General features: G+C 43.3%; 1 long non-coding RNA gene across 1 annotated transcript; it reads right to left on the minus strand.

The window, feature by feature from the left end:
* Window positions 1-2,449: 2,449 nt before the first annotated feature.
* On the minus strand, window positions 2,450-4,183 carry LOC144785462 (uncharacterized). The gene is made up of 5 exons (XR_013601908.1): window positions 4,044-4,183; window positions 3,870-3,935; window positions 3,659-3,765; window positions 3,326-3,405; window positions 2,450-2,904 (listed from the first exon to the last, which is right to left on the minus strand). It is a non-coding gene; the product is annotated as an uncharacterized LOC144785462 (long non-coding RNA).
* Window positions 4,184-24,894: the final 20,711 nt, after the last annotated feature.

The following is a 24,894-nucleotide window of genomic DNA, read 5'->3' on the forward strand; positions in this document are numbered from 1 at the left end:
TGGAAAAGAGCGGTGGTAAAACCTCTCCTAAAAAAGGCCACCCTGGACCCATCAGTTCTAAAAAATTCCGACCAATCTCCCTTCTCCCTGCCCCAGCAAAGATGCTAGAGGCGCACCTCAACTCCCACCTTGCCGCTTTTATCGAAAGTTCGGATTGTCTCGATCTCTCTCAACACGGTTTCAGGAGGGATCACAGCACGGAGTCTGCCCTCATTATCGTGTTGGATAACATTTGCACACGGGTTGATGAGGGCCAGACCACCCTCCTGATCCTTCTAGATCTGACAGCGGCTTTCGATACCCTCTCCCCCTCTATATTAACAACTCGGCTGAGGGAGATTGGGGTGCATGGAGCAGCCCTGGATCTTCTCACGTCTTTTCTCACCCATCGAGAACAAAGAGTGAAGCTGGGGGACTATTTATCTCCATCCCTCCCTGTGCAATGTGGGGTCCCTCAGGGGTCGGCTCTAAGTCCGACCCTCTTTAACATCTACGTGACCCCACTTGCCAGGCTGATTAGATCTTACGGGATGGAGATAATTTCCTACGCTGACGACACCCAGATCCTGGTCTCTCTCTCCCATGCTAGCGCTCCAACTGCCTCCAATTTTAGATCTTGCATGGAGGCAGTTGGCAAGTGGATGATAACAAACTTGCTTAAACTAAATGGAGAGAAGACAGAGGTGATGGTGTTCGGAGGGAAAGAGGAAGTATGGTCTTCTAGCTGGTGGCCAGAGTCACTGGGAGCCTGTCCCACCCCTACTGCCTCGGCTAAGAATTTGGGGGTCATGATTGACCCCGCCCTGGACATGAGCAAGCAGGTTAGTCGTACCATCTCCACCTGCTGGGGCATTATTCATATCCTGAGAAGGATTAGGAATTACCTCTCTCTTCAGGCCAGGAAACAACTAGCAGTTGCTTTGATAGGCTCTAGGATAGACTACTGCAATGCATTGTATGCGGGCCTGAAAAAGGGCCTACTGCAACGCTTGCAGGTAGTCCAAAATGCCGCTGCTAGGTTCGTTTTGGACCTCCCCAAGCGCTCCTCAGCCACAGCAGCTAGAAAGCTGCTACACTGGCTCCCCGTAGAGGCCCGGATCCGCTTTAAGATCCTATGCCTGATATACAAGGCTCTGGCCAGAAACAGCCCCTCTGGCCTAGGTTCCATCCTGTTCCGCTATCTCCCCACCAGAAATCTACGGTCCTTCGGTAGACTTTTGCTAACGACCCCTCGTTTCAGGAGAGCGAAATGGGGTGGTAAGGCCTTCTCCACCTTGGCCCCTACTTGGTGGAATGCTCTTCCCCTGGAAATAAGATCACTGCCTACCCTTCAGGCTTTTAAAAGGGCCCTGAAAACTCACCTTTTCACGCAAGCGTACCTGTAGCAAAGTAACAATCTCTTTTTGACCTCTTTCTGTTAGGCGCCTTGATACCTTCGGGTTACTGTCTGCACATTATAAATTTTAATCATTCATTCATTCATTCATCACAATTTAAACATATCTGTTATTGAACCCCGCTCAACTGTTGCAACTGCTTCTCTTGATGCTACCTCATATGATGCTGTTCATGGAAACTATGTGCCAAAAACAACCACCAGGACCCCCCACCTTCCTATATTGATGTAACCTTAGAGATCTTTCTTGCTTCCCCATGCTACTATGCATTTCTTTGTACCATTATGTGATGCTATATGGCACTGTTCTCATTTTGTTTCAGTTAATAAAACGATTAAAAAAAATACCTATTCTGAAAAGTCTTTTAGAAATCTACAGACATATGTCATGGGTTGATGTTTGCCCTCTCTGAAGGGTCAGCACATAACATTTTGACCTTCAAATCTCCTATTATGTCATATTTTAGTAATATGCTTGCTTTACCTATGCAATCCAATGAAAAATGGTTTTCAATGCTCATTTGCCTTACACCTATTTGCAATAATGCATTGACGCTTACATGTCCAGTAAAGTGTGAATTAATGTTGCCAGTGCCTGTACACTTGTGGCCTTGCAGCACTTGTGGGAACTATATGAAGGTATGCTAAATAAAAGGTCTGTGGCATGCCATTACAGTCCATGTACAGTCAAGTATTGCAAAATGTAATGTGCATATTTATTATTTAACGAAACAGGTCCTGATTCACAAAGGGCCTCTGAACTCGTGGCAGAGGCCTCACTGTAATGAGGGAGTCTCCGCACTTAGGGTAGAATCTCTGCAATGAGAATTCTCACTGTTGAGATTCTGCCACGATTACAGAGGCCCCCCCCATGATTGTTTCAAAAAATGAGAGAGACCCCTTAGTGGCCAGGGGAATAGGGTACTTTTGACAGTAAGAAGAGATCTTCCCTTGGCAAACTGATTCACAGGGCACAACCAATAGGGTTGTCGGAGCAAACCAAACTATAACCACTAGATCCTTTTGCTATCTAGTACACTCACACAACAGTAGTATAGCTCATTGTTTATTATCATAAAAACATATTGTCTACAAATACAGTTTTTGTTAAAAACAACTCATTGCGCGCCTGCATTAAAACCACATGAACAATTTCATAAAATACAATTTTGATACACATATAAATTTAAAAAAGGGTTTTTCATCAATTTATGTTGACATTCATTAGCTATAACTAGAAGAATTACACAAAAGAAAAGGAAGGAGAGACATACAGAGACATATGTTGTTTGTCATTGAGTTATGCACGTTTTGAGACCTAACATAAACATAACCAGAACCTGGACTTGTTACATTTTTTTGCTACAGGCTAGGTTTGGTCCCTTGATCGTGCGAAGAAGGCGTCGATGTGTTTCGATGGTCTCTATTGATACTCTACCATCTTTTTCAAGACTAAGTTATGAGTGTCTCCTGTTGTTAGGCACTGGTTGGTTGCCACTGAAAGACTCCTGCAGATAAACATATACCCATCAGTGTTGTACATGGATTTCATCTTAATGTTATCCTACATATAGTAAATGCATTCACACTATTCCTAATATACATGGTAACAGTTTCATAATAGGTTCAACAGTATGTAGCCCTTGCGTGGTTATATTGTGGTCATGTTCACATAATACAATTTGGTGGGATTGTAATCTGGTTTTAATTATTATCTGCACATATTTGGCCTGTCTGTTTAGACCCACTCATGTCACATATTAGTCATTTGTCCCTACTTTAGAGGCATATTAAATCACATCGGGCATTGGTATCTTAACTTAGTAGATAATTACATCAGTGTCTTATTCCTCTAGACCTATACCCATACTGTGCATGGTAGAGCAGTTTCACATTAATTCAACTGAACTAAACACTAGTATCATTTACCTGATCACATAGCACAAGATCTTATTGTCGTAGATTTTCTAAGTACAGAGTGTTCAGACCTTCATTTTGTTCTGTTCATTCTGAAATATGGATACATATTTTCATTATACTCTACGTTTTTGGTTAAACGATGTTACTTGATGCTACCACTATCTATTGTATTTACCATCTTGTTGCTGTTCCTTGTCTCCTAGGACCCCCCCCCCTTTTTTTTTTAAATAAATCTTTCCATCGTGCTGTGTTTCCTAGGGAAGAAACGAATAGGCTCACCCAACATTGTCACCTATATGTTCTACTTATCTTCTATCACTTTCATACATTGTTTATTGTTACCTTCTGTTATTATATTCTGTGTCTCTATATGGTCCACTTGCAATTCTTCTATTAAGTTTTTGTCAGAAATGTTTTTCTTTACTAATTCAAGGGTTATCTCAGTTGATCTGAAATCAAAAGAAGAAAGGGGGGGGGGAACGATCTAAGCATTAGTTTTTTACCGGTTTGTCCCTACTCTCTCAGTTTGCTAAAGTGCAGTCACACGTCTTACCGGGGATCTGCAGTTCTGGACGCATTTTTTACGAGGGTAGGTCCTGTTTGCTTGCTAGATCCTTTTCTAAAAAGAGAGATTAAAAAGGATCAGTCTAAACTCTTCATGTGAGTTAGTTTGACTGACTCTATTTTGAGCTCTGGTATTTTGGGGAGAGGGGAGAGGGGTCCTTACCTATTATCAGCAAAACTTTAGTCTTCCACACCCCGTTCTAGAATCAGCGGTCCTTCGTGTTGTCAGCGACGTCACGATCAAATGTAAAAGACCGTTCGTGACTGATGTGGCTCTATTTAAACCTAAGACCCTGGTCTATCATTGGCTCCACTCGATAGTTATCAGCTGGGTTTAGTTAGATTTACACCGCAGCGCGAGCGTGTTCCAAGCCTCGCTTTCGCTCATGGCCATCTTGCTTCACCAAGCCTCGTTATGAGAATCAAGAAGACGCCTATCATGGATGTTGATTAACCTATCTTATTGCAGTTTCTATAATAATGACTATTAGTGGACATCCATTTTCCATTGGAAATCCACTTTTTGCTCAATCAGAAATGTTACCTATAGCTTAGTTTTACACCGCAGCGCGAGCGAGTTCCAAGCCTCGCTTTCGCTGCCGGCCATCTTTCCTTGCCAAGCCTCGTTTCGGGAAACTGAGGCGCTGTATATTGCACCTCTCTGTAATGTTAATTGACCCACTTTTGCGCAGTTGCTATTATCACGACTATTGGTGAAAGTTCATTGCTCATTCGGAATCCGCATCTTGCTAAGTACAGATGTTACCCAAAACTAGCATCATGAATGGATAATTTTCATGTGGTTATTTCTTGGCATATCTTGTGAAAGGTAATCACACTATTTTTGTATTTTGATTTCGGTTTGGATCCTATGTCTCAATGTAGTCACATATTAGTTCTTTTTTACTATGGGTTGTTATACTAGCTGATACTATATTATCTTGTGATCCTTAAGATTGTATATAGGGTTAAAAACCACTGAATTTTTTAGCCTCAATGATTATATAGGAATTTTAGATATAAGTGAGCAAGAACACTTTCTGTTTGTATTATGAACTTCTTAATGTTATTCTGTATTACGTTCCTTTGTCGTTGTTATGCCCTACTCCAGAAACCATACAGTAATTACACTAGTTTTTATTTTACTGACTTGCCACTATTTTAATCCAATCCTCCCTGGAATTTAGGCCTTTATTAGTTGTATTGAGGTGGATCATAAACTATTGTTCCAGTGACTTTCTTATTGTTTCTAAATTTCCTCCTCTCCTGCTCACATTCACTTTTTCTAGAATGAACCATGTGAAATCATGGCAGCCATGATTCTTTGTTTTAAAGTGATCTGTTAAGGGGGCATTCTCTTTCTGGTTTTTGATTGCTGATCTGTGCTCTAGCAGTCTGATGTGAAGCTCTCTCCCCGTCTCCCCCACATAGCCGTAGCCGCATGGGTAGATCAAGAGGTAGATTACGCTCTTACTCCTGCAGTTGTTCAAGCTTTTAGGAGTCAATGTTTTTCCATTGAATTGCAGTGTTTTCCCTTCGATGCAGTTAGGGCAGATTGAGCATGACCCACATCTGTAGTTCCCTCCAAAAACGTATAGTATAATGAAAATATGTATCCATATTTCAGAATGAACAGAACAAAATGAAGGTCTGAACACTCTGTACTTAGAAAATCTACGACAATAAGATCTTGTGCTATGTGATCAGGTAAATGATACTATTGTTTAGTTCAGTTGAATTAATGTGAAACTGCTCTACCATGCACAGTATGGGTATAGATCTAGAGGAATAAGACACTGATGTAATTATCTACTAAGTTAAGATACCAATGCCCGATGTGATTTAATATGCCTCTAAAGTAGGGACAAATGACTAATATGTGACATGAGTGGGTCTAAACAGACAAGCCAAATATGTGCAGATAATAATTAAAACCAGATTACAATCCCACCAAATTGTATTATGTGAACATGACCACAATATAACCACGCAAGGGCTACATACTGTTGAACCTATTATGAAACTGTTACCATGTATATTAGGAATAGTGTGAATGCATTTACTATATGTAGGATGTATAGATAACATTAAGATGAAATCCATGTAAAACACTGATGGAAATATGTTTATCTGCAGGAGTCTTTCAGTGGCAACCCACCAGTGCCTAACAACAGGAGAGACTCATAACCTAGTCTTGAAAAAGATGGTAGAGTATCAATAGAGACCATCGAAACGCGTCAACGCCTTCTTCGCACGATCAAGGGACCAAACCTAGCCTGTAGCAAAAAAATGTAACAAGTCCAGGTTCTGGTTATGTTTATGTTAGGTCTCAAAACGTGCATAACTCAATGACAAACAACATATGTCTCTGTATGTCTCTCCTTCCTTTTCTTTTGTGTAATTCTTCTAGTTATAGCTAATGAATGTCAACATAAATTGATGAAAAACCCTTTTTTTAATTTATACGTGTATCAAAATTGTATTTTATGAAATTGGTATGTGGTTTCAATGCAGGCGCGCAATGAGTTGTTTTTAACAAAAACTGTATTTGTAGACAATATGTTTTTATGATAATAAACAATGAGCTATATTACTGTTGTGTGAGTGTACTAGATAGCAAAAGGATCTAGTGGTTAAAGTTTGGGTGGCTCCGACAACCCCATTGGTTGTGCCCTGTGAATCAGTTTGCCAAGGGAAGATCTCTTCTTACCCCCCCATGATTGCCTGTCTTCCACTGCTAGGGTGGAGGCCCTTTGTGAATCAGGCCGTAAACCATGTATAGACAAACATGTTTTAGCCTGACAATAAAATTGCTTGTTGTTAGAATAAGTTAATAATACCCTCAACCACTAAACAATTCTATATAAACAGATATGACCTGAAAGGGATGGAAGATTAGATGTGTCATAAAATAATGAAGTGTACCCCACATAGCAGTTTAGTTATAAGAGCAGATGACTAAGAGTCCACTTATACATCCAGATAGTTGAAGTGTGTATTAATCGCGCAATAAACAGACCATGCAGATGTTAAAGCGTAAAAGGCCATTTATTAGGACCAGGCTGCACCACTAAACAATAAACCAATAACATCAACATTAATAACAGCAAACCCCCATATCAACTCTTCCTTGCTTCACTCTCTCCACCCAATCTGACTCATGTCTCCAACCACTCCATGCCCCTTCCGTACCTCATCCATATCCACAAATCACCTAGCATCCTACCCCGATATCCTCTGGCATTCCAGTCATGCCTCCAGCTCCCCACCTCATTTAATCTCCCCCCCGTGGGATGGGTGCGCCCACTCTTGACCCCCCTACCCCTCCAAAGAATCGCCTAAACACAGCCCGGCCTAAACTGGCAGGGCTAAGGCCAACCCTACCCTCAAACCCTACTAACTGCAGGGTGGGAGGGTGACCCTTCAAAAACTTCCCTCCCGATGGTGCCGACCGCAGGAAGAGGAAGTTCCCTTCCTCCCCTGTGCTCTTATACCCACCTCCTAACTCCACCCCTTCCCCTGCCTGGTCCTACCCCTTGCACGAAGGACCCCGGGGGAAGACTAGTCTGCGACTCTGCTTCCCCCGGGGCCCGGCAAAATGTAAATATTGTAGGGATGCGGGGAAACATGGCGGCAGGCTGACGCCGGTCGCAGGAGCTCCCTGAGCAGCGGGAGGCATGAGCTGAATTAAGCGGAGTTTCAACAAAGATTCAGCCAGGAAAAGAAATGTAAAACAAAACGGACAGGACAGACCTTTAAAACAAAAGAGAATTCTTATGAAGGCCTGATACATGGGTCAAGATACCGAGAGTCTGCTGGGGATCTGGAGGCGTGCAGCAGACCTCTGGAGGAGAATGAGAGCGGCTTCAGCATTGGTCAGATTCCAGGCTGGGGGAGGCAGTGTAAGAACAAGATGATGGCCACTGGGGGCTGCGGAAAAGCCAGAGAAGGGATGCACTGTGTGCCGCGGTGAGGAGCCAGCCTGAATCCAAGACCGGAGGAGGGGGTAAGGCGCAGGAGCGCGGAAAATCAACAAACAGAGGTAATAGAAACTTTGTTGATGGAAAGTGACCCGCTCTTCTAGCCACTGCAGCGCGATAAAGAGAGGAGGAAGAAGGGAGAGGTGGGCGACACTATAGCGAAGGAAGGAACAGTCGGGCCACGGAGAGGGTCAGAGATATTGGAAGGGCGGGCAGAGGCACTGTTAATACAATTGTGAGCAAGGAAGTTCAGCCCACACAGACTAAAAATAGGAAACCGTTAAGGTCCCACCCGAGGCCAAAAGTAGAGGGGGCAGAATCAATGTGGCTAGAGAACAGGAGGTCAGGGAGGTGGTACCAGTCTCCCCAAAAAAGAAAAGTGACAAAGACCGGGGGAAATTAAAACGGTGTGGTGATAAGGCGACTCGAACCTTGATAAAACCTGCCCCGTCCCTTAGCTCCTACTTTAAAAAAATGGAGCATGTTGCGGCACCTAAGGGAGGAGGGAATAAGCTCACCCGGCTAAACTCGGTCCCCCTTCAGTTGGAAAATCGATTTGCTCCATTAGAATGTGTACAAGGGGGAGATGGCCAGTGTGAAAGCCAGGGGGTAGAAAGGAACGCCAATCTCTCCTCCAACCTTTTCACCTCTGGTATCAGTCTACCTCAAGAAAGTGGCAGGGCCTTGGAGGGGGCAAGTATGGATAACACGCAAGGAGTAGAGTGCGCGAAGAGTCAGGTTGAATTGATGTTTAATATTTCTGAGACCAACCAGAAAGGGATTCATGATAAATGTGATGTCCTGAAAGAAAAGCTGGATGACATAGTACAGCAAACTGGGGCTTTAGAGAGCGAGGTGAAGGTCTTGTCAGAAGCAGTGGCAGAGAACACTAAAGATCTAGAGAAATTAAAGGTACAGAACAGGGCCCTGCAAGAGGACATGGAGAGGCTTGAGATGCAGGCCAGATGAAACAACTTAAGAGTTCTCAAGGCACCGGAAGGCCACAAGGAGGAGATATTAAGGCCTATATATGTAAAATGTTGAGAGAAGGAATTCTGAGAGACAGGCCTGATATTGAGCTCTGGAAAGAGATCCAGAGAGGGCATAGAGGCCCTTTCAAGTTAAACCCGGCCAGGAAGGCGCAGAGGAAAATATTGGTGAATTTCCTCACCTATGAGGTGAAAGAGTTAGTACTGGGGAGAGCTCTGAAAGAGGCTTCTCTAATGTACGAATCATTCAGCTACCAAATAAGATCGGATCTCAGGAAAAGAATGACTCAGAGGCAGTGGGAGCGGGGGATCAGAATGAGTGATCTGAGAAATAGGGGTGCCCAAGTCCAAATGAAGTTTCCGGCCATGTTAAAAATAATGTGGCAAATCAAAATGTACAACATCAGTAGTCCAGAGGAAGTGGATACCTTTATGGCACAGATGGAGGGATGAGTTTTAAACAACTATACGAGAATAGAAAGGGGTACCGTCAGTAGAGTATTTAAAAGGAAGAAATAGGCTTTTTCTTTGTTTTCTTGTTTAACGCTTCTAGCTGGGATGGGGGGTCACTAAGGCGGTTTTAACTGCCTAAGGAGTAGAAAGGGGGTTTCCCAGGGGTGGGGGGAGCACAGGGTGTGGGGAGCAGAGCGAAAAAAAAGAAAAAATGTAGTCCTGAGTTGGGCTCTAGACTGAAGAATTTAGGATGCGACAAGGAAAAAAGCTTTAATCATGGATAGGTCGAATACAATCAAATTACTAACATGGAACGTGAATGGGCTGAGGAATGGGAGAAAGATGTCCCTGGTAATATAATTTTTAAATAACAGTGAGGCACAAATTATATTTTTACAAGAGGCTCATATGGAAGAACAAGACTGTAGACAGAGTTATATTAAAGTAAGATGGGTCCAGGAGGTGCTCTGTTCTGAGCAAAGAGGAAGTACAAGGGGAGTGGCCCTTATCATAAGAATCAATGCAGGAATTAAAGTAGTTAAATATGAGATAGATTAATCAGGGAGATAGTTGGTGGCTACTATATTGATTCAGGACAGACCCTTAGTGTGTGCAGTATACTATGGGCCAAACGAAGATAATCCGGGAGCACTATTAGATCTTGAATTTTGCCTATTAGAGACAACAGTACCGATTAATATGGGAGGTGATTTTAATTTAATTCTAAACAAAGAATTAGACTGCACCTCACAAGTAAAATACAATAGCCCCCCAAAAATATTTGCAAGCTTAAAGAATAAAGATAAGAGAATTCAATTTGTTTGATATTTGGCGTAGCAAGATGGGGAAAGATAGAGATTTTACTTTTTATAGTAAAAAGTATAAACACTATTCACGGATAGGATATTTCCTTCTAAATCAGGAGTTGTATACAGAGGTGGAGACAGTAAATCACATACCTGTAGTATTATCGGATCCCTCAGCAGTGGCCATGAGTCTGAGGTTTCAGTAAAAAGAAGGGCAGAGGAAGTGGACATTAGACAAGATGATCTTATTAGATGAGGAAGTGATCTGTGGGGAAAAAAATGATGAGTATTTTCAATTTAATATAGGTTCAGCTAAAGATCAGATAGTTTGGGATGCTTTCAAAGCATATTTAAGGGGGACAATCAGGTTAATAATGGGGGAAAGAGGAAGGCTATGAAACAAGATGAAGAGAGAAAATTTAGAGTGATTAAGGAAAAAGAAGGAGAATTGCAGAAAGCATCAATGGAAGGCCTAAGTAACTATACTAGTGTTAGCGAAAGAGTTGGAGAGTCGGCAGGCTGAGATTCAAGCACAGCTAGATAAGAAGCTGCTAGACAGATGGGGAGCAAGTAAGCTTCAGCATTTCGCATATGGGGAAAGGTGTAGTTCTTTGCTGGCGTGGAAAGCTAAAGTAGATAGGGCCAGAAATACAATAAGAAACCTAATTAAAAGAGGGTCTGGAGGAGTCCTTCAGGCGGATATAGATATTCGTGAAAAAGCCCGAAGTTTCATGAGCGATCTGTATAGCCAAGATATAACACCAAGTCGAGATAATATAGAGAACTGGCTAAAAATTATAACACTCCCCCAATTAACAGTGTAACAGAAGATATTCCTAGAAACAGACATACAGAAGAAGAAGTTAGGGTACAGTGTATAAAAATGGCAAGGGGAAAGGCACAGGATCAGATGGTCTACCAGTGGAGTTGTATCTGTGTATCATAGGTAGAGTGGTGCCAATCTTAAAAACTATGTTTGATAAAATATATATAAATAGGGAAAATCCACCCAGCTCATGGGCAGAGGCTACGGTCATGCTAATTTAAAACCAAATAAAGATCCGCAGATGTTAGATTCGTATAGACCCATATCTTTATTAAATATAGATTATAAGATTTTCTCAGGCATCGTGACATTACGGGTTGCTAAGGTTATAAAGAGGGTTGCCCACTCTAACCAGAGGGGCTTTATACCAGGGAGACTGCTCAATGAATTAACCTTCCAGATAATGGGGACTATAGATATGGCAGAAACTAGAGAGGTTCCATTAACTGTAGTTGCAATAGATGCTGCCAAAGCCTTTGATCAAGTAAACTGGGCACATCCGTGGGAGACGTTAAATAGCTTTGATTTCCCGAGAAACCTGGTTAAAGCGGTGCAAAATGTATTCCTAAGCCCTATGGCAAAGGTGCTTGTCAATGGGGACTTAACAGATTGATTTAGTATTACAAGAGGCACAAGGCAGGGGTGCCCCATGTCCCCGCTCTTGTTTGACTTGTATATTGAGCCTTTCGCTAATTGGATCAGGGCAGACACCTCAATCTCTCCCTTTAGTTTTGGCAAGTTTGAAATCAAACTAGCTTTATATACAGATGACCTGATTCTTTATACGCTAAACCCCCAAGAAGCAATCCCCAGTTTAATGAAGAAGGCAGAGAGTGTTGGTAAAATCTCAGGGTATAAGGTCAATATGGGAACAACTGAAATAATGGAGTGGAATCAGAGGTCTAGGAGTCAGGGAGCCAAAAAACAAATGAGGTACTTGGATGTACAGTTAACCCAAAAATGAGAGGATATTCCTTTAGTAAACTGGAAGAAATTTAGCAAGGAGATGTTGAGCTTCTTTTTACAATGGGCAACCCTCCCTTTAAACATCTATGGGAGGTTAAACCTTGTAAAAGTGATTATTTTCCCCAAAATTACTTTCCTCTATAATTCTATCCCCCTATCATTCAGGAAAGAAGATATAGCTAAGCTACAGGGAAAAATCTGTAGCTTTATCTGGTCCTCAAAGGCCCAAGTATAGCATAGAAAAAGCTTAGAAGACTGCTTGATGCAGGAGGATTGGCTTTACCGGATTTACTTACTTATTGTTATGCCTTCCATTAAAAAAAAATGTGTATGTTGGCCAATAAGACAGACAGATCATCATTGTGATTACTATTTGAAGCCATGTCAGGAGATGTTTGCAAAGGTCAGCAACATTTTCTCTATAAATATTGAGATCCAAAGTAAAAAAAAAGTAAGGCTGAAGATTTTAAGGGCGGCTTTAGAAACCTAGGTTTTTATAAGAAAGAGATTGAAGATTCCATACTACTCATCACGGGCTCCGATTTGGGAATCTCCAGGCACCCCTGAACGCCTGAGAGATCAACTTAGTCAGCCTCTGAGAATGGGAGGCATATATTACTGAGCAGATCTTATAAAGTAATCCAGTTTAGTAAGCTTGGAAGTGCTTAACAGCCTTACAGTTTTAAATTTTACCAGCTTTGCTCCTGGTGGGCTACATAAAATTGGCCCCCGGAGGAGGAAAACCCAAAATTGGACTAAGTGACAAGAACAGATAAGTGGAAAAAATAAATATCTTTTTGGTATTGGGTCCTTTTGAAAACCAAGGTCAACATAGAAACTGAAATTACAAGCTCATCAGTAGAGAATACAGGGATGAAGACATCAAGAAACTCTGGTTTGACTCCTTTGGTATGTTACAGACAGTAGTAAAACCTGCATCGCTTAAGAGGAATCATTTGTATACTGTCTACAAAGTCTACTGGTCTCCCAGAAGTTATCAAATGTCACAGGTAACACATATAACTGTCCAAGGTGCAAGTATCCTGCAGCAGATGATAAGCATCTGTTTATGGAGTGCCCAATAATTATAACTTTTTGGACAGGGGTGTGCAATTTCCTGGAGGAAATACTTGGGAAACCAATGGAAGTAAGCACTAGTTTGATATTCTTTGGACTTCGAATGACTACCAGTTGAATACACCTAGTTCTAAGCTAATATTTTATGTGATAGAATTGGCGAGACGGGAGATATGCAGGCTCTGTAAATCAGAAAATCCCCCAAACTTTGTTGAATGTTTAAAGAACATTATTTACACTAGTGAATCAGACAAGGCTTGCGACCCAAGAAGTAGAAATAAGATTTGGTCTGTACTGGTGGATTGGAGGAAGAAGACAAGTGAGCCCAATGATTAAGCCAAACATGCTGTTGGTCCTGGCCTCTCCAGTATTTTTTGCAAGGGCCCCTTTAAGTGAACAGGAGATGGAAGTGGAAACAGCACTGTCTTTGTGGGGAATCTCTGCTCTCTCTATCCTCCCGGGGGGGCTTCACATGTTGGTATAGCGAGGTAAGAGGAGTCCAAACAAGAGCAATGGCAGAATGAGGACAAACAAATACACCCTGAACAATGTGTCTGTGTGATCCACAAAAATAAACATAATTGTTTCCAAGCTGGAGGGTTGGCGAATCAGGAAGAGGTGAAGTTGATGCATGGCTTTGGCAAAATACTGCAAATTGAAAGAGAAACTGAAAGACCCAAGTCTTCCCTGAGGTCAGCTCAGAGATACATTTTAATCAACATTTGTTCTTTATAGTACATTCCTTAGCAGCAGAGGCCTAATCATGCGGAAACAAGTGTTATATATATAGTGATGATGGCTGCCTGATTCCGTCACTCTGTCGAGTGCAGAAATCAAGTGCCGGATTTCCCACATTAATGGAAATACTCAGGCTTGATATTAATAGAAATTGATATCGGAATGCTGCTGACATCTAATGCTATAATTTGGTGATCCCGGAAAAGCGAATTTAACAGTTTAAACTGACTTTGAATTTTACGATGCGAGGTTCCAAGATGGCGGGCGGTGCTGCTTGAAGTTTATTTGCCGCGGCAGGTGAATGAAGCTACTTTGAGCCCTGCCAAGCATCAGATCATCATGCCTACAACCCTTCTCATGCTCTGATGAGGAAAATAAAATCCATTTTGCTGCCTAAGAGCTGGGTCGCAAAGCTACGCGTTACATAGCCTGATCTCACAATGGCGGAATGGCGCACCCTGCGAGTGGTTTCTTTGTTCTGTAAAGGCGATCTGCAGATCGGCTCTGCCATATTGGAGTGATCAAGAACGAGTGATGCCCATGTTGTGGCGACTCTTTGGAGGGGAAAATGGTCCGGCTGTATGTCTTCTCTCTTTTATTTCCCACCATCCGCTTGGACGCGTGAAGAGGCATTGAGGTTTTGTACCAAGGTACTGTGCAGGGGGATGAGCGGAGACGAAAAAGAGCGCTAACTGATACGTGCGTGTAAGCACCAGCTGTGGCGAATGATGCGCTGCAATCACTCGTAATAGTCACAGAAGAGCACAGTATTTCTGTGTACTTGAAATGTCTCCAGGATACACCGCTTTCTATTAATCATTACGGCAAGGATGTGTACTGATGGTTCTAGTGATGGAGTTTGCAAAGAAAATAAAGCCAACAGGTATTGCCAATTTGACTGGAAATTACTTCCCAAGATGGCCGACCGGTGAGGAGCTCTGGCTGGGAGCTCCTGACCAGGCATCGCCTTTACTGCTTGTTAAGAGGTACCTTCCCGAGCTGCTGCGCCCCTAAAAAGAGGGCCTCTCAATGACTCTCAATTTTCTATTCAAGGTAACCTTTTATTTCCTACCTGCAATAGCCCAATATGATTTGCGGGGCGATCAACCCCTTAACATTGCCTGACTCTAAAATGGCGATCGAGCTAGTAGCGCTCGCTTATTACCAGTCTAGGGAAGTTAACGCTTTACCTCACTTGTACCAGATCCTTAACTCTTCACTTGCCAGCTGCCCATTTGTTATCTTGGTACAATAATGAACATCTTCATTGACTCTGATCTCCCAGCATATAAGATGGCGCCCACCTAGTGGAAACCTGACATTCCACATCATTTGTGACTGTACACTCAACATCCACGCACTTCTGACCCGATAGTGTAGAAGCCTGCTACTCACCTCCCAATCGCATGGATGGTTCGCTCTGGACTACAGATATCACAGACCGAGGCATGAAACGCGATGCTGCACGGTACCCCCTATTGCCGAGATGACATAACGCTTAATCTTGACACTGGACTTAATGACTATGTGACCCCATCTGAGCTATGGGCCCATCTAATCTTACTTCCTGGACCCCCACAAGGTATTTCTCTACCACAAAAAAGGGGGTCGGTTAAGAACTATCCTGCAATCAGTTTCAACATTGACCTATTAGTCGTAGCAGTTTTATTTCTCAAATCAAAGCAAGGTGATCATAGAATATGCAAATGTCATCAATAATATGATCCTTGAGACAAGATGATCAAGCCGAAGTCCTTATATATATGTTATTCAATTTATTTATAAACATCAAAGGAACAGCCAACACGTGTTTCGTCGGTACACAGTCCGTACCAAGACTTTCTCAAGGCTGTAAACATAAAAACAATGCATAAATATACAAATATAAATAACCCCTAAAGGACATTAGATTATATCAGGAAATTGTCCTACTATAAAAATTCACTATCGAGATAAGATGGAAAGAACAGGCACCCGAAAAAGTGTGGATGGAACCAGATGTTGTGTCACGGAAGAAGACGAGAAATCAGACCCAAGTAGAAGTGGTAATTAAAGATTGTTGGTGCTTTAGTAAATAGAAAATTATTTAGGACTATGAGGAAAGCCAAGAGGAGAACAAGAGAAGATTAGTTAACAGTTTAGTCATAAATAAATTGATAGAGAGAAGATATTGGCACGGATGAAGAAGTAGGTCAGAGAAGGTTACAAGGCGAATCAAGATCATATTAGCCACAATGACTAGTGTAGGTAAAACCTGATATTAAACTTAGTGAGTGAGTGCACAAAAACAAAATAAACAAGGTAATAAATAGAACATATAATGCAAACATATACTGATCAAACCTCAATGGATGAATGGAACACTGTAAATAGAAGAATGGTGAGGGCACGAGAAGATGTACCGTCCCAGACCTATGAGTTGAGAAGCAATAGGAAATAAGGTTCCAGTGTTGTATCCTGTTAAGGTGATGGCAAAGCAATCTAGTCATCAAATAACACCACAGTAGAGGACAAAGTGCTACACACTAGAGGGGACAAGTAGAGCAATAATAACATATGCATAGTTAGGGTAGAGAAAATCTAAAGCAATAAGTTCAGCACCATAACAACGAACCAATGTACGTATTGTTGAGCAAAACGGTCATAGGGACAAGAAATAACAGAGGACATGAATCCGGCATATATAAATAAAGGGACATGTGGTTAGATTAGCTCACCCGTACAATAATAGTGTCCCGGAGCACAAATCTCAGTTGCCGTTAGAAGAAGATTAGAAAGAAACAGTGAAAAAAGCAGCCGTAGAGCAACTCTCAGTTGCCCGCTGGAGGGGAGTTAGGTAGTGGCCGGATTACGTGTTCACAGTATATCTCTAAAAGGCAAAGAATAGAGAATGAACTAGACCTAGTATTACCAACGTCATGTAATTAAAAGATCACAGTATCAACTGGTGCATCGAAAAACCTCAATATAAATTAATACTGGACCCATGTAGCCCTCAATATAGGAATTGATAAAAAATCAGAGTATTACCAAGGAGAAAATAAAGAAAATAATACAGTGTACAAATTGCGGAGACATATTCATATATAAAGCCCTAGACAGTAGGCCTCACTATTCTGTGAAGCCTTGAACATTAAGATGCATCAAACAAAATAGCTCCCAGTAAAATAGCGAATTCGTAAAACAGGCTGTTACCGAACGCAAAACCTCAAATCCCAATGCATCACCCCCAATTACGGAAAAAATAAAGAATCGCTAAAAAACCCTCGCGGTAAATAACCGAATCGCAAATTAGCCAATCGGTAATACCGAGAATGCAATCAGCCCCTGGAAATACCGAATCGCTATAAAAAAGTCGCTACGATATGCACCGCAAATCGCAAATAACGAAAATGCACCGAATCGCTATTTTGCATGAGCAAAATAAGGGGAAACTCAACCAGGAGGTAAACTTGGTGGAAGGCATAAAAAAAAAAGAAACAGACAGGTGTATACAATCAGAAACCCTTCAAATATGCCTCTGGAGACCCTGTATGTTTTCCGAAATGGCTGCCCTCTACATGCTTGCTAGGAGGATGAGAATCAACGCTGTTGCACAGTGCAGGAGGAGGATCCAGGACAGGGTTTTCAGGGTGCGCATCACATTGCTGGGCCAGACAGAGGATCTCATCTATGACAAGTACAGACTGACTCGGGCAATGATCATGTGCCTCATTGCTGACCTGGAAACAGTACTGCGGCACCAGACCCGTAGGACCAACGCCATCCCAGCCCACGTCCAGGTCCTATGCAGCCTGCACCTGCTGGCGTCTGGAAGCTTTCAGGGGGTCATAGCAGAAGCCGGAGGCGTGTCGCCAAGTGCACTTTCACGCTTCTTCCAAAAAAATTCCTAGATGCCATGCTGACATTGATTCATAACCACATCACCTTCCCCACAACTCCACAGCAGTTGAACCGCACCAAACAAGACTTCTACCGGGTGGCACAATTTCCCCATGTGATAGGATGCGTTGACTGCATGTATGTCCCCATCTGTCCCCCCTCAGCCAACGAATACATCTTCTGCAACCGCAAGTCCTATCACTCCATCAACGTGCAGGTTGTGTGCAATGCCAAGCACATTATAACGGACATTGTAGCACATTTCCTGGAAGCACACACAACGCATACATATTTCGACACAGTGGCATCCACAGGCGTCTGCTCAACGTTGAATTTGGAGAGGGACACCTACTAGGTACATACTAATGCCTCATCATTAACTCCATCCTCACATATGTAACTGTATTCATGCTGCTAACCCTTTGCTCCCCACCCTGCAGGTGACAGCGCCTACGCCTTGCATGAATATCTCCTCACTCCCTACCTCAACCCAGCAACACCTCAGGAGCAGCGCTACAACGCAGCACATATCAGTACCAGGAATGTGGTAGAGCGAACCTTTGGCATCCTCAAGAGTCGCTTCTGGATCCTACACAAGACAGGAGGTGCATTGCAGAATGACCCGGTGACCTGCTGCCGGATAATAACGGTGTGTGCCATGCTGCACAACATTGCCACAAAAAGGGGGATACAAATAGAGGTGGACGGAGATGACGACTTTCGTGCACAGCAACCCCCCCAACACCAACAGGCACACGTGCCTAACACAGCTGAAGGTCAAAGGAGGCGGACATACATCACACAACATCACTTCAGAGACAGGTAAGAATGAGCCATCACAACATAATCTGGTGTGCAAATGTTTAATGCACATGAGCACTTGTGAGGTGAATATTAATGAAACGTCTACATGACGCAGACTCAAAACATAGGTGAGGATACATGTCCGTTGTCATCATGGGAGTATCTTGTAGTAGTGTAGGTGGCCCATGGTTACATCACCATGGCCAAGGACCCTATGGAACATGGCTATTTGCGACTCCCACTTACCCCCAGCCTCCTGTCACGTGACTCCTCCATATCACCACGATGTGCGTCAGTGGCTGTGGAACTGCGCGCACTGCGCCTCCTCTCGCAGGCCTCCGGCACAGAGACGCTGCTGACGCTTAATGCAGCCTCACTCCCCTCCTCCACTCCAAACTGCTGGCACTAAAAGTCCCAGACTGCAGATGCTCCACTGCAGTGATCACTTTGCCCAAGGCCTTTGCCACATCTCCACAGTAATGGCCTAGGTTGACCTGCAGGGACACAGATCTCCGTGACAGTACAGCTATGCTGTTGCAGAGCTTTGTGATGGCCCTAATGAAGGCATTGGAACGGAGCATGTTCTGGTGATGCCTCCTGCACTCGCTCTGTTGCCCTGCTATGACGGCACGTGTGAGCTCCTGTAGGCACGGTTTTATGTCTCTGTTACCCTCAGCAACGGCTGTGGTCATTTCACGCACAGCGTCTGTCATGGTGCCCGTTTTGTTTGCCAATTTTGCAATGTTGATGTTGATAGCACCCATGTGTCTCCCCTGCAGGCGCTGAACATGCAGCATCCGTGACTCTACCACACCTTAGCCGTGTAGTGGCTCCTCAGATCTCTCTGCAGCTCTTCCCAGGGGCCTGCCCCGCTGTCGGACTCGGACACGTGCTGGTGTTTGAGCTGGCGGAGTGACAACTGACTGCTGTGGAACATTTGTGGCTGCTGGCCTCTGTTCCGTCTCCATCATCTGTAGGGAGGGGACATTTTGCGGCTTGGTGGTGTTGTCCGCGGTGGCGGTGGTGGTGTTGTCCCCGGTGGTGGTGGTGATGGTGGTGATGGTGTTGGCGGAGTCTCTGCATCCGTCCCTGCCGGGGTTATTTTGTCTGGATGTATATGTGTTGCATACTTTCAACTACATAAATGACATATTTGGACTGACTATTGTCATTGTGCTGCTGGTCTCATTTCATTAACATTGAGGATCATACATGCACACGTTGATGATATGACTACAACTCCCATGATGCACCACTTTGGTGTGGGTATATGCGTTAGGTACTACTACATGTGCACTGTGATTGCCCTGGGGGAATGGGCAGGGGTAGACAACATGCTGCGTATCTGCACTGGCATGCATCTTAACTTGTTCTCCTGCCGCAGCACCCGAAGTGTCCAATTGGGTGACCCCCACAACTGCTTCAGGCTCAATGGTACCCTCAACGAGATCCTCGAGGGCTGTGTTGGGTGTGACGTTGGATGTTCCCCCTCCTGTGCCAGCTGCATCCTTCACCCTTTCTGCAATCCTCTCCTTCGCCCTTTTCCTGAGGTCATACCACCTCTTTTTCAGATCGTCTATGCTGCGGTGGGTGACTCCTACAGCATTTACCCTCTCCTTGATGCGGAGCCAGATCTTGCGCTTCTCCGCCTCAGGCACCTCTAGGGACAGCTTGCCAAACAGCCTGTCATGTTTGCTGCTCACCCCCTCGATTAGAAGTTCAAGCTCTTTGTCAGAAAGCTTCCTCTTCCCCTTTCTGGGCGTGTCCTTGTTCTGGTGTGCATCCTTCTCCATCCTGGTATGCAGTGGAATAGCAGGTTTGTGCTATCACTGGTTCTCTCCTCAGCTCCTGTGCTCAGCCTCCTCCTCTGAGCTCCTCAGGGCACTGAATGAAGCATGGGCAGGGAGACTTCCTGGTTGTGATGCCATCAACCTGCTTCCATCGCGACCTTTTTTTGCGAATTCGCTAATACCGAAATCGCAAATACCTATTCGGTATTTGCTAATTCGGTATTTGCTATTCTTTATTTTGGACACTCGCTATCGTGGTTTCAGGATATTTTACCGATTTCTAGTGATTCGGTTTTAAATACCGAATCTGTTGATGCATCGCGGAATGCGAGTCCTTATTTGCGAATCCTTAATTTTCGCAAATAAGGACTCATTTTACCGATTTTTGATGCATGTGCCCATAAGTCTTTAAACAGATATGAGGTCAACCCTATAAGGGATATTGAAGGTTAAGTGATGAACCTATTAATGAAAACAACTTTAGTAAAGTCTACACCTGTGAGCGTAAGAGACCTGTTAAATACAAAGAAGAGAGTAAGCCCATAAGTAACCTGTTAGCTCAGCCTAACAGTAAGCATAACATTAAAAACACCCAGATTAGCGATATGACCTACTATATATTGTCGATAGACGAACTCACCCACTGTAGATAACGATATGGATGTGATATCTTCCAGAGTATAGCCGTCAAAGTTCTATAAGAGGGGATGTTGAGGATATGTTAGCTAGTTTGCCAAAAACACTGGATATGTTTAAACTCTATGTAAGAGTGATAATGGCCCCAAAAGTCAGTTACAATTACGCATACCCAAAATTCTGGTTATTTGCCAGTCCGACATAATAAAGACCGAAATAGTCACTAATGGTGCTTGTGGCCGTAAATCCTTTGGGTCTGTCTTAGTCACCCTTGGTAGTTAGTGACAGTAGTCTCCTTAGCACTCCGACTAGATTCCTAATATTTCGGATATACCGTGTGTCCCTAATTAGTATTCTATCTAATATGTATGTGAAGGTGCGGTTACTCCCTCTCAGGGAACACCACTACCAATTTTTGTTGTCAGGTATTTCTCTACCACTGCAGATCTGCCAGAACTGTACTGCTTCTTAGTCCCCTGTTACTACGCCCCCCCCTCCCACACTCCCTCTATTCCTCATTTGGGGACTTGTTTTTTCTGTGTTTGACTATGCAACTATAACTATTGTAACCTTGTTTTTCCCTGACCGCCGAGAATTGAGCAACATGGCTGATGCCCGGTGGAGCTGTTAGACAGCTATAGATGAGATCGCCCTGGCTCACCACCTCGGCTGTCACCTACCCAGCTGGACATTGAGCACTGTTCTCCCCGTCTCGTCGATGCAGCCGTAACTAATGCAACCTTGTTTTTCCTGACCGCTGAGACCTGAGCAACATGGCTGAAGCCCGGTGGAGCTATTAGACAGCTATAGAGGAGATTTGCCCTGGCTCACCACCTCGGTAGTCACCTACCCAGCCGGACATTGGGCACTATTCTCCCAGTCTCCCCGCCCAGTCTCCTTCCTCCCCCTCCCTTCGACAAATTACTGTAACATTGTTGTTTTGCCTATGTTTTACTATGCACTGGTAACGGATGTAATTTATAACTTTTAAGGCTACGATTCCTCATGTAAAGCGCTCTGAAACCTTTGGGTCTAGCCAGCGCTATAGAAAACTCTTCAAATAAACAATTGTAACAACCATAAATGATGAATAAACACAAATAATCAGGGCAGTGGTGTTCAATTTGACATATTTTCAGTCCATGGTATCTAAAATGTCACTCCATTAACAGGTGAGAGCCAGGCACCTTAAATCATCAATGGGGATTAGCAGTTTATCTTTTTTTAAGCAGCTAGAGAGGATTAGAGGTAGTTTGGGAGGGACGAGGAACAGTGGATGGGGTGAGTCTGACAAGTGGGTGGGAAGCAGAGGTTGTTGCAATTGTTGCAGTGTTGGTGGCTGTGTATTGTGGGGCAGGTTTAGATGAGCGTGTTGTTCACGTGGATGTCCTGGCTTTAGGGTGTATGTCTGTGATGCAGTTAGTTTGGGTGATTATGTATGTTTGTCTGAGGATGTGTGTTTCTGTGGTATGGTTTGTTTGGGTGATGGTGTGTGATTGTCTGAGAGAGTGTTTTGCTGTGGTGTGGTTTGTTTGGGTGAATGTGTGTGTTTGTCTGAGGGTGTGTGTTTTTATGGCATACTTTGTGTATTGTTTTGTGTTTGGATGAGGTTGTGGTGGTAATAGACGTTGTGTTGGTGGATGTGCTGTTCATAGAGGGTGTAGTGATAGTAGAGGGTGTAGGGATGGTAGAGAGTGTTGTGGTGATTAAGGGTGTGGAGGTAGTTGAGAGTTTGGAGCCTGATAATAGAAATCATTAGTGGATGAATGAATTCGATGGATGTGAGTCTCTGTGTGTTGTGGACATGTCTGTGGTTTTGGAGGGTGTGTGGCTACTTTTGTGGGTCTGCATGTGTATGTTTCGTGGGTAGGTTTCTTTTTATTACTAGGAGAGTCTGTGAGGGTGCCTGTGTGTTTATGTTTATCTGATTGTGTGTGTGTGTGTGAGTGTAGTGTCTGATGTTGGTGTTGGGACAGAGATGCTTGGTGTGATTATGGAGATGGTAGGATGGATTATGGAAGAGGAAGTACCCTGAGACTAAGGGGCAGGTATTGGTGGGAGAGAAGCAGTGATGTCTGAGTGGCGTCTAAGAAGTGCAGTGCCTCTTTGTATAGCGCACACTGCACACTGCATGTCATTCTTGAAGGCCAGTAAATGGGTCAATTAGTGAGTGACTCAATGGATGACACAGAACAGTGGAGTCTGATCAAAGATATGATGTGCAACACTTCCAGAGCCTCCTCAGACATCTCTGCTAACTGAACAGGGGAAGGTGATGATCTTGCTGGTGGTCGCTGATGATGGTAGTCCATGAGATGTTGTTGGCTTCACCATCACTTGGGGCTGGTTTGAAAAGGCCACCTCTCCAGCCCTATCAACTTCCATGTTGCTGGGACCCTCTTTTTTGGTGTAACCACCGGACATCTGCTTGGCCACCTTCATGGCCAACACCTCTTTCTGTTGTTCTGGAGGTTGCTAATAATTGGAGAGAAAAAATATGAAACACATCTGAATCACATAGTGGAAGGATGCTTAGGTACAATGTGCCATATGTATGAAGCTATTTTGCATTTCCTTACAATGCGAATCACTGTTTAGCATAGTTGGGAAATCCAAAATGGTGTTTTGGTATGTACACAAGGTATTTTCAATGGTGCAATTTGAGATTTCCATTATGTAGAAATTGCATCATTTGCATTTTGAAATTGGAAATTGCAATTATTAAATAGCTATTCGATAACATTATGTAAAAATGATTTCCTAATTGCAGTTACAAAATGTCCATTTATGAAATGCAAATACCATCAATGTGTTTGAGGTGGTAATCAGGTGCAAACTATAGAAAGTTACCCAAGATGCATCTGGCTCTTTCAGAATGGCGGTTCTGTATGTCTTGGCGAAGAGGATGAGGATTATGGCTGGTAGACAGAGTAGAAGAAGGAGACAGGAGACATGGGAGGATATTTAGGGTGAATCACCCTGTTTGAACAGACTGAGGAGGAGATTTAGTATAGACTAAATAGTGAGGTGATTTTGAATGTAATAGCTGAGTTACAGTCTCAGTAATGAACCCTAATAGCCGTGAGCATTACAATTCCAGCACATGGACAGGTATTGTGCAGTCCACACCTTTTAGCTAGTGGCAGCTATCAGGAAGCTATAGCAGTGGCATGGGGAGTGTCATAAAGTGAATTTTCTAGTTTTTTTAAAAAAGTCTTTGGACATCATGGTTGGCAAATGGACCCAATATGTTTTTCCCAAACACTCTTCAAGATATGCAACACACTCAACTAATGTTTTATGAGGTAGCACAGTTTCCACACATTATTGGTTGTGATGATGGCACACATATTGCCATATGTCCTCTCTCTTTAAATGAATTAATTTATAGAAACAGGAAAAGCATCTATTCACTCAATGTCTAGGCAGTATGTGATGCCTTATGTAACTAACTGGCCTTGTAGCCATATTCCCAGGCAGCACACATGACTCCTTTATGTTCCAAGACAGTGGAATCAGTAATCGTCTGTCTCAGGATAGATGTGGTGATAGTTATTTTGCTTGGTAAGAGGATTACAAACTTAGTTCTTACAGTGTTCAATAGCATGTTTGTAAAATAATCTGTTTCTCCTTCTCATACAATTTAAGGAGACAGTGCATATGCCTGTGCCTTGGATGAAGATATCATACTTGAATCCAAGAACTAGAAGTGAAAGGCAGTGCAACAGGGCACATAAAACAGCTCGATCAATAATTGGACTGACTTTTGGAATACTGAAATCACGTTTTAGATGCCTACATAAGACTGGGGAGCAGTACTCTACATACCAGAGACCTGTTGCCAGATCATTGGCACATATGCTATTCTTCACAACATAGGCATGAAGAAAGATCTTCAAAATGTCAACATAGAGCCAGAGTCAGACTCAGATGATGACCTACCACCACTTCAGAATCAGCAGTACAGGACACGTGCAGCAGAGGGTGAAGCACGACACAGGGATCACAAACAACTATCTTTAAAGTAAGAATGATGACCAAATCTAAGAAATAGCCAACACACATGA

The sequence above is a fragment of the Lissotriton helveticus genome, chromosome 10 (genome assembly GCF_964261635.1).
Source record: "Lissotriton helveticus chromosome 10, aLisHel1.1, whole genome shotgun sequence".
Classification (NCBI taxonomy): domain Eukaryota; kingdom Metazoa; phylum Chordata; class Amphibia; order Caudata; family Salamandridae; genus Lissotriton; species Lissotriton helveticus.